Source organism: Pan paniscus, chromosome 5 (assembly GCF_029289425.2).
Source record: "Pan paniscus chromosome 5, NHGRI_mPanPan1-v2.0_pri, whole genome shotgun sequence".
NCBI classification, from domain to species: Eukaryota; Metazoa; Chordata; class Mammalia; order Primates; family Hominidae; genus Pan; species Pan paniscus.
In genome coordinates this window covers 9,338,241-9,350,549 of record NC_073254.2, presented here as the reverse complement: position 1 = coordinate 9,350,549, position 12,309 = coordinate 9,338,241, and positions in this window count along the sequence as shown.

Sequence of the window (12,309 nt, the reverse complement as noted above, 5' to 3'; positions counted from 1 at the left end):
GCGTAGATATTTCCACTTATATAGAGATAGCGGTTTAGATATTTCATATTTATACAGATAGCGGTGTAGATATTTCCATGTTTATACAGATTGCGGTGTAGATATTTCCATGTTTATACAGATGCCTATGCAGATATCTCCATATTTATACAGAGGGCTGTGTAGATATTTCTATGTGTATACAGATGGCAGTGTAGATATTTCCATGTTCCTACACATGACTGTGTAGGTATTTCCATGTTTATACAGATGGCTTTGTAGATATTTCCATGTCTATAGAGATAGCGCTGCAGATATTTCCATGTTTATAGAGATAGCGGTGTATATATTTCCATGTTTATACAGATCGTGGTGTAGATATTTCCATGTTTATACAGATACCGGTGTAGATATTTCCATGTTTATACAGACCGCCGTGTATATATTTCCATGTTTATAGAGATAGCAGTGTAGATATTTCCAAGTTTGTACAGATGGCGGTGTTGATGTTTCCATCTATACACAGATTGCCTTGTAGGTATTTCCATGTGTATACAGATGGCATTGTAGATATTTCCATGTTTATACAGATGGTGGTGCAGATATTTCCATGTTTACACAGATGACTGTATAGGTATTTCCATGTTTATACAGATGGCGTTGTAGATATTTCCGTGTTTATAGAGATAGCTGTGTAGATATTTCCATATTTATACAGATAATGGTGTAGAAATTTCCATGTTTATACAGATAGCGGTGTAAATATTTCCATGTTTATACAAGTCACGGTGCAGATATTTCCTTGTTCATACAAATAGCGGTGTAGTTATTTCCATGTTTATACAGATAGTGTTGTAGATATTTCCATGTATATACAGATGGCTGTGTAGATATTTCCATGTTTATACAGATGGCTTTGTAGATAATTCCATGTTTATATAGATGACATTGTAGGTATTTCCATGATTATACAGATGGCGGTGTAGAAATTACCATGTTTATACAGATATCGGTGTAGATATTTCCATGTTTATACAGATCGTGTTGAAGATATTTCCATGTTTATACAGATCGCGGTGTAGATATTTCCATGTTTATACAGATCGCGATGTAGATATTTCCATGTTTATACAGATAGCGGTGTAGATATTTCCATGTTTATAGACATAGCGGTGTAGATATTTCCATGTTTATATAGATGGCGTTGTAGATATTTCCGTGTTTATACCGATAGCGGTGTTGGTATTTCCACGTTTATACAGATAGCGATGTTGATATTTCCATGTTTATACAGCTCGTGGTGCAGATATTTATATCTTTATACAGATGGCATTGTAGATATTTCCTTATTCACACAGATGGCGGTGTAGATGTTTCCATGTTTATACAGATTGCGGAGTAGATGTTTCCATGTTTATGGAGATGGCAGTGTAGATATTTTCATGTTTATAGAGATGGCGGTGTAGATATATCCATGTTTATAGATATAGCAGTGTAGATATTTACATGTTTATACAGATGGCTGTGTAGATATTTCCATGTGTATACAGATGGCATTGTAGATATTTCCATGTTTATACAGATGACTGTATAAGTATTTCCATGTTTTTACATATGGCAGTGCAGATATTTCCATGTTTATAGAGATAGCGGTGTAGATATTTCCATCTTTCTACAGATGGCAGTGTAGATAATTCCATGTTTATACAGATCGCCGTGTAGATATTTCCATATTTATACAGATGTCAGTGTAGATATTTCCATGTGTATACAGATGGTATTGTAGGTATTTCCATGTTTATACAGATAATGGTGTAGATATTTCCATGTTTATTCAGATGACTGTGTAGATATTTCCATGTTTTTACAGATGGCAGTGTAGATTTGTCAATGTTTATAGAGATGGCGCTGTAGATATTTCCATGTTTATACAGATGTCTTTGTAGGTATTTCCATGTTTATACAGATGGCGGTGAAGATATTTCCATGTTTATAGAGTTAGCTGTGTAGATATTTCCATGTTTATACAGAGAGCGGTGTAGATATTTCCATGTTTATACAGATCGCGGTGTACATATTTCCATGTTTATTCAGATCACGGTGTAGATATTTCAATGTTTATACAGATAGCGGTGTAGATATTTCCATATTTTTACAGATATCGGTGTAGATATTTCCATGTTTACACAGATTGCGGTGTAGATATTTCCATCTTTCTACAGATGGCATTGTAGATATTTCCATGTTTATACAGGTGGCGGTGTAGATATTTCCATGTTTATATAGATGGTGGTGTAGATATTACCATGTTTATACAGATAGCGGTGTAGGTATTTCCATGTTTATACAGATCGCAGTGAAGTTATTTCCATGTTTATACAGATTGCGGTGTAGATATTTCCATGTTTATACAGATCGCGGTGTAGATATTTCCATGCTTGTATAGATAGCGGTGTAGATATTTCCATGTTTATACAGGTAGCGGTGTAGATATTTCCATGTTTATACAGATAGCGGTGTAGGTATTTCCATGTTTATAGACATAGCGGTGTAGATATTTCCATGTTTATATAGATGGCGTTGTAGATATTTCCATGTTTATACCGATAGCGGTGTTGGTATTTCCACGTTTATACTGAAAGCGATGTAGATATTTCCATGTTTATACAGCTCGCGGTGCAGATATTTATATCTTTATACAGATGGCATTGTAGATATTTCCTTATTCACACAGATGGCGTTGTAGATGTTTACATGTTTATACAGATGGCGGAGTAGTAAGTTCCATGTTTATGGAGATGGCAGTGTAGATATTTTCATGTTTATAGAGATGGCGGTGTAGATATTTCCATGTTTATAGAGATAGCAGTGTAGATATTTACATGTTTATACAGATGGCTGTGTAGATATTTCCATGTGTATACAGATGGCATTGTAGATATTTCCATGTTTATACAGATGAGTGTATAGGTATTTCCATGTTTTTACAGATGGCAGTGCAGATATTTCCATGTTTTTAGAGATAGCGGTGTAGATATTTCCATGTTTGTACAGATGGCGGTGTTGTTATTTCCATCTATACACAGATGGCCGTGTAGATATTTCCATATTTATACAGATGGCGGCATAGATATTTCCATGGACATGCAGATTGCGGTGTAGATATTTCCATGTTTATACAGATAGCGGTGTAGATATTTCCATGTTTACACAGATGGTGGTGTAGATATTTCCGTGATTATACACATGGCGGAGTAGATACTTCCATCTTTATGGACATGGCAGTGTAGATAATTTCATGTTTATAGAGATGGCGGTGTAGATATTTCCATATTTAAAGAGATAGCGGTGTAGATATTTCCATGTTTCTACAGATGGCAGTGTAGATAATTCCATGTTTATACAGATGGCCGTGTAGATATTTCCATGTGTATACAGATAGAACTGAAGATATTTCCATGTTTATACAGATAGCAGCGTAGATATTTCCACTTATATAGAGATAGCGGTTTAGATATTTCATATTTATACAGATAGCGGTGTAGATATTTCCATGTTTATACAGATTGCGGTGTAGATATTTCCATGTTTATACAGATGCCTATGCAGATATCTCCATATTTATACAGAGGGCTGTGTAGATATTTCTATGTGTATACAGATGGCAGTGTAGATATTTCCATGTTCCTACACATGACTGTGTAGGTATTTCCATGTTTATACAGATGGCTTTGTAGATATTTCCATGTCTATAGAGATAGCGCTGCAGATATTTCCATGTTTATAGAGATAGCGGTGTATATATTTCCATGTTTATACAGATCGTGGTGTAGATATTTCCATGTTTATACAGATACCGGTGTAGATATTTCCATGTTTATACAGACCGCCGTGTATATATTTCCATGTTTATAGAGATAGCAGTGTAGATATTTCCAAGTTTGTACAGATGGCGGTGTTGATGTTTCCATCTATACACAGATTGCCTTGTAGGTATTTCCATGTGTATACAGATGGCATTGTAGATATTTCCATGTTTATACAGATGGTGGTGCAGATATTTCCATGTTTACACAGATGACTGTATAGGTATTTCCATGTTTATACAGATGGCGTTGTAGATATTTCCGTGTTTATAGAGATAGCTGTGTAGATATTTCCATATTTATACAGATAATGGTGTAGAAATTTCCATGTTTATACAGATAGCGGTGTAAATATTTCCATGTTTATACAAGTCACGGTGCAGATATTTCCTTGTTCATACAAATAGCGGTGTAGTTATTTCCATGTTTATACAGATAGTGTTGTAGATATTTCCATGTATATACAGATGGCTGTGTAGATATTTCCATGTTTATACAGATGGCTTTGTAGATATTTCCATGTTTATATAGATGACATTGTAGGTATTTCCATGATTATACAGATGGCGGTGTAGAAATTACCATGTTTATACAGATATCGGTGTAGATATTTCCATGTTTATACAGATCGTGTTGAAGATATTTCCATGTTTATACAGATCGCGGTGTAGATATTTCCATGTTTATACAGATCGCGATGTAGATATTTCCATGTTTATACAGATAGCGGTGTAGATATTTCCATGTTTATAGACATAGCGGTGTAGATATTTCCATGTTTATATAGATGGCGTTGTAGATATTTCCGTGTTTATACCGATAGCGGTGTTGGTATTTCCACGTTTATACAGATAGCGATGTTGATATTTCCATGTTTATACAGCTCGTGGTGCAGATATTTATATCTTTATACAGATGGCATTGTAGATATTTCCTTATTCACACAGATGGCGGTGTAGATGTTTCCATGTTTATACAGATTGCGGAGTAGATGTTTCCATGTTTATGGAGATGGCAGTGTAGATATTTTCATGTTTATAGAGATGGCGGTGTAGATATATCCATGTTTATAGATATAGCAGTGTAGATATTTACATGTTTATACAGATGGCTGTGTAGATATTTCCATGTGTATACAGATGGCATTGTAGATATTTCCATGTTTATACAGATGACTGTATAAGTATTTCCATGTTTTTACATATGGCAGTGCAGATATTTCCATGTTTATAGAGATAGCGGTGTAGATATTTCCATCTTTCTACAGATGGCAGTGTAGATAATTCCATGTTTATACAGATCGCCGTGTAGATATTTCCATATTTATACAGATGTCAGTGTAGATATTTCCATGTGTATACAGATGGTATTGTAGGTATTTCCATGTTTATACAGATAATGGTGTAGATATTTCCATGTTTATTCAGATGACTGTGTAGATATTTCCATGTTTTTACAGATGGCAGTGTAGATTTGTCAAAGTTTATAGAGATGGCGCTGTAGATATTTCCATGTTTATACAGATGACTTTGTAGGTATTTCCATGTTTAAACAGATGGCGGTGAAGATATTTCCATGTTTATAGAGTTAGCTGTGTAGATATTTCCATGTTTATACAGATAGCGGTGTAGATATTTCCATGTTTATACAGATCGCGGTGTACATATTTCCATGTTTATTCAGATCACGGTGTAGATATTTCAATGTTTATACAGATCGCGGTGTAGATATTTCCATATTTTTACAGATATCGGTGTAGATATTTCCATGTTTACACAGATTGCGGTGTAGATATTTCCATCTTTCTACAGATGGCATTGTAGATATTTCCATGTTTATACAGATAGCGGTGTAGATATTTCCATGTTTATATAGATGGTGGTGTAGATATTACCATGTTTATACAGATAGCGGTGTAGGTATTTCCATGTTTATACAGATCGCAGTGAAGTTATTTCCATGTTTATACAGATTGCGGTGTAGATATTTCCATGTTTATACAGATCGCGGTGTAGATATTTCCATGCTTGTACAGATAGCGGTGTAGATATTTCCATGTTTATACAGGTAGCGGTGTAGATATTTCCATGTTTATAGAGATAGCGGTGTAGGTATTTCCATGTTTATAGACATAGCGGTGTAGATATTTCCATGTTTATATAGATGGCGTTGTAGATATTTCCATGTTTATACCGATAGCGGTGTTGGTATTTCCACGTTTATACAGAAAGCGATGTAGATATTTCCATGTTTATACAGCTCGCGGTGCAGATATTTATATCTTTATACAGATGGCATTGTAGATATTTCCTTATTCACACAGATGGCGTTGTAGATGTTTACATGTTTATACAGATGGCGGAGTAGTAAGTTCCATGTTTATGGAGATGGCAGTGTAGATATTTTCATGTTTATAGAGATGGCGGTGTAGATATTTCCATGTTTATAGAGATAGCAGTGTAGATATTTACATGTTTATACAGATGGCTGTGTAGATATTTCCATGTGTATACAGATGGCATTGTAGATATTTCCATGTTTATACAGATGACTGTATAGGTATTTCCATGTTTTTACAGATGGCAGTGCAGATATTTCCATGTTTATAGAGATAGCGGTGTAGATATTTCCATGTTTGTACAGATGGCGGTGTTGTTATTTCCATCTATACACAGATGGCCGTGTAGATATTTCCATATTTATACAGATGGCGGCGTAGATATTTCCATGGACATGCAGATTGCGGTGTAGATATTTCCATGTTTATACAGATAGCGGTGTAGATATTTCCATGTTTACACAGATGGTGGTGTAGATATTTCCGTGATTATACACATGGCGGAGTAGATACTTCCATCTTTATGGACATGGCAGTGTAGATAATTTCATGTTTATAGAGATGGCGGTGTAGATATTTCCATATTTAAAGAGATAGCGGTGCAGATATTTCCATCTTTCTACAGATGGCAGTGTAGATAATTCCATGTTTATACAGATGGCCGTGTAGATATTTCCATGTGTATACAGATAGAACTGAAGATATTTCCATGTTTATACAGATAGCAGCGTAGATATTTCCACTTATATAGAGATAGCGGTTTAGATATTTCATATTTATACAGATAGCGGTGTAGATATTTCCATGTTTATACAGATTGCGGTGTAGATATTTCCATGTTTATACAGATGCCTATGCAGATATCTCCATATTTATACAGAGGGCTGTGTAGATATTTCTATGTGTATACAGATGGCAGTGTAGATATTTCCATGTTCCTACACATGACTGTGTAGGTATTTCCATGTTTATACAGATGGCTTTGTAGATATTTCCATGTCTATAGAGATAGCGCTGCAGATATTTCCATGTTTATAGAGATAGCGGTGTATATATTTCCATGTTTATACAGATCGTGGTGTAGATATTTCCATGTTTATACAGATACCGGTGTAGATATTTCCATGTTTATACAGACCGCCGTGTATATATTTCCATGTTTATAGAGATAGCAGTGTAGATATTTCCAAGTTTGTACAGATGGCGGTGTTGATGTTTCCATCTATACACAGATTGCCTTGTAGGTATTTCCATGTGTATACAGATGGCATTGTAGATATTTCCATGTTTATACAGATGGTGGTGGAGATATTTCCATGTTTACACAGATGACTGTATAGGTATTTCCATGTTTATACAGATGGCGTTGTAGATATTTCCGTGTTTATAGAGATAGCTGTTAGATATTTCCATATTTATACAGATAATGGTGTAGAAATTTCCATGTTTATACAGATAGCGGTGTAAATATTTCCATGTTTATACAAGTCACGGTGCAGATATTTCCTTGTTCATACAAATAGCGGTGTAGTTATTTCCAGGTTTATACAGATAGTGGTGTAGATATTTCCATGTATATACAGATGGCTGTGTAGATATTTCCATGTTTATACAGATGGCTTTGTAGATATTTCCATGTTTATATAGATGACATTGTAGGTATTTCCATGATTATACAGATGGCGGTGTGGAAATTACCATGTTTATACAGATATCGGTGTAGATATTTCCATGTTTATACAGATCGTGGTGAAGATATTTCCATGTTTATACAGATCGCGGTGTAGATATTTCCATGTTTATACAGATCGCGATGTAGATATTTCCATGTTTATACAGATAGCGGTGTAGATATTTCCATGTTTATAGACATAGCGGTGTAGATATTTCCATGTTTATATAGATGGCGTTGTAGATATTTCCATGTTTATACCGATAGCGGTGTTGGTATTTCCACGTTTATACAGATAGCGATGTTGATATTTCCATGTTTATACAGCTCGTGGTGCAGATATTTATATCTTTATACAGATGGCATTGTAGATATTTCCTTATTCACACAGATGGCGGTGTAGATGTTTCCATGTTTATACAGATGGCGGAGTAGATGTTTCCATGTTTATGGAGATGGCAGTGTAGATATTTTCATGTTTATAGAGATGGCGGTGTAGATATATCCATGTTTATAGATATAGCAGTGTAGATATTTACATGTTTATACAGATGGCTGTGTAGATATTTCCATGTGTAGACAGATGGCATTGTAGATATTTCCATGTTTATACAGATGACTGCATAGGTATTTCCATGTTTTTACAGATGGCAGTGCAGATATTTCCATGTTTATAGAGATAGCGGTGTAGATATTTCCATGTTTGTACAGATGGCGTGGTTGATATTTCCATCTATACCCTGATGGCCGTGTAGATATTTCCATGTTTATACAGATGGCGGCGTAGATAATTTCATGGACATGCAGATGGTGGTGTAGATTTTTCCATGTTTATACAGATAGCGGTGTAGATATTTCCATGTTTACACAGATGGTGATGTAGTTATTTCCGTGTTTATACAGATAGCGGTGTAGATATTTCCATGTTTATACAGATGGTGGTGTAGATATTTCCATGTTCATTCAGATGAGTTTGTAGATATTTCCAGGTTTTTACAGATGGCGGTGTAGATATTTCAATGTTTATAGAGATGGCCCTGTAGATATTTCCATGTTTATACAGAGCGCGGTGTAGATATTTCCATGTTTATACAGGTAGCTTTGTAGATATTTCCACGTTTATACAGATGGCGGTGTAGATATTTCCATCTTTCTACAAATGGCAGTGTAGATATTTCCATGCTTATATAGATGGCAGTGTAGATATATTCTTGTTTATGTAGATGGCGTTGTAGATAACTCCATGTTTAAAGAGATGGCGGTGTGTATATTTCCATGTTGATGGAGATAGCGGTGTAGATATTTCCATGTATATAGAGATAGCGGTGTAGTTATTTAAATGTTTATAGAGACAGCGGTGTAGATATTTCCATGTTTCTACAGATGACTGTGTAGATATTTCCATGTTTGTACAAATGGCAGTGTAGTTATTTCCATGTTTATAGAGATACCGGTGTAGATATTTACATGTTTATACAGATGGCTGTGTAGATATTTCCATGTGTATACAGATGGCATTGTAGATATTTCCATGTTTATACAGATGACTGTATAAGTATTTCCATGTTTTTACATATGGCAGTGCAGATATTTCCATGTTTATAGAGATAGCGGTGTAGATATTTCCATCTTTCTACAGATGGCAGTGTAGATAATTCCATGTTTATACAGATGGCCGTGTAGATATTTCCATATTTATACAGATGTCAGTGTAGATATTTCCATGTGTATGCAGATGGTATTGTAGGTATTTCCATGTTTATACAGATAATGGTGTAGATATTTCCATGTTTATTCAGATGACTGTGTAGATATTTCCATGTTTTTACAGATGGCAGTGTAGATTTGTCAATGTTTATAGAGATGGCGCTGTAGATATTTCCATGTTTATACAGATGACTTTGTAGATATTTCCATGTTTATACAGATGGCGGTGAAGATATTTCCATGTTTATAGAGTTAGCTGTGTAGATATTTCCATGTTTATACAGATAACGGTGTAGATATTTCCATGTTTATACAGATCGCGGTGTACATATTTCCATGTTTATTCAGATCACGGTGTAGATATTTCAATGTTTATACAGATAGCGGTGTAGATATTTCCATATTTTTACATATATCGGTGTAGATATTTCTATGTTTACACAGATTGCGGTGTAGATATTTCCATCTTTCTACAGATGGCATTGTAGATATTTCCATGTTTATACAGATGGCGGTGTAGATATTTCCATGTTTATATAGATGGTGGTGTAGATATTACCATGTTTATACAGATAGCGGTGTAGGTATTTCCATGTTTATACAGATCGCAGTGAAGTTATTTCCATGTTTATACAGATCGCGGTGTAGATATTTCCATGTTTATACAGATCGCGGTGTAGATATTTCCATGCTTGTACAGATAGCGGTGTAGATATTTCCATGTTTATACAGGTAGCGGTGTAGATATTTCCATGTTTATAGAGATAGCGGTGTAGGTATTTCCATGTTTATAGACATAGCGGTGTAGATATTTCCATGTTTATATAGATGGCGTTGTAGTTATTTCCATGTTTATACCGATAGCGGTGTTGGTATTTCCACGTTTATACAGAAAGCGATGTAGATATTTCCATGTTTATACAGCTCGCGGTGCAGATATTTATATCTTTATACAGATGGCATTGTAGATATTTCCTTATTCACACAGATGGCGTTGTAGATGTTTACATGTTTATACAGATGGCGGAGTAGTAAGTTCCATGTTTATGGAGATGGCAGTGTAGATATTTTCATGTTTATAGAGATGGCGGTGTAGATATTTCCATGTTTATAGAGATAGCAGTGTAGATATTTACATGTTTATACAGATGGCTGTGTAGATATTTCCATGTGTATACAGATGGCATTGTAGATATTTCCATGTTTATACAGATGACTGTATAGGTATTTCCATGTTTTTACAGATGGCAGTGCAGATATTTCCATGTTTATAGAGATAGCGGTGTAGATATTTCCATGTTTGTACAGATGGCGGTGTTGTTATTTCCATCTATACACAGATGGCCGTGTAGATATTTCCATATTTATACAGATGGTGGCGTAGATATTTCCATGGACATGCAGATTGCAGTGTAGATATTTCCATGTTTATACAGATAGCGGTGTAGATATTTCCATGTTTACACAGATGGTGGTGTAGATATTTCCGTGATTATACACATGGCGGAGTAGATACTTCCATCTTTATGGACATGGCAGTGTAGATAATTCCATGTTTATAGTGATGGCGGTGTAGATATTTCCATATTTAAAGAGATAGCGGTGTAGATATTTCCATCTTTCTACAGATGGCAGTGTAGATAATTCCATGTTTATACAGATGGCCGTGTAGATATTTCCATGTGTATACAGATAGAACTGAAGATATTTCCATGTTTATACAGATAGCAGCGTAGATATTTCCACTTATATAGAGATAGCGGTTTAGATATTTCATATTTATACAGATAGCGGTGTAGATATTTCCATGTTTATACAGATTGCGGTGTAGATATTTCCATGTTTATACAGATGCCTATGCAGATATCTCCATATTTATACAGAGGGCTGTGTAGATATTTCTATGTGTATACAGATGGCATTGTAGATATTTCCATGTTCCTACACATGACTGTGTAGGTATTTCCATGTTTATACAGATGGCTTTGTAGATATTTCCATGTCTATAGAGATAGCGCTGCAGATATTTCCATGTTTATAGAGATAGCGGTGTATATATTTCCATGTTTATACAGATCGTGGTGTAGATATTTCCATGTTTATACAGATACCGGTGTAGATATTTCCATGTTTATACAGACCGCCGTGTATATATTTCCATGTTTATAGAGATAGCAGTGTAGATATTTCCAAGTTTGTACAGATGGCGGTGTTGATGTTTCCATCTATACACAGATTGCCTTGTAGGTATTTCCATGTGTATACAGATGGCATTGTAGATATTTCCATGTTTATACAGATGGTGGTGCAGATATTTCCATGTTTACACAGATGACTGTATAGGTATTTCCATGTTTATACAGATGGCGTTGTAGATATTTCCGTGTTTATAGAGATAGCTGTTAGATGTTTCCATATTTATACAGATAATGGTGTAGAAATTTCCATGTTTATACAGATAGCGGTGTAAATATTTCCATGTTTATACAAGTCACGGTGCAGATATTTCCTTGTTCATACAAATAGCGGTGTAGTTATTTCCAGGTTTATACAGATAGTGGTGTAGATATTTCCATGTATATACAGATGGCTGTGTAGATATTTCCATGTTTATACAGATGGCTTTGTAGATATTTCCATGTTTATATAGATGACATTGTAGGTATTTCCATGATTGTACAGATGGCGGTGTGGAAATTACCATGTTTATACAGATATCGGTGTAGATATTTCCATGTTTATACAGA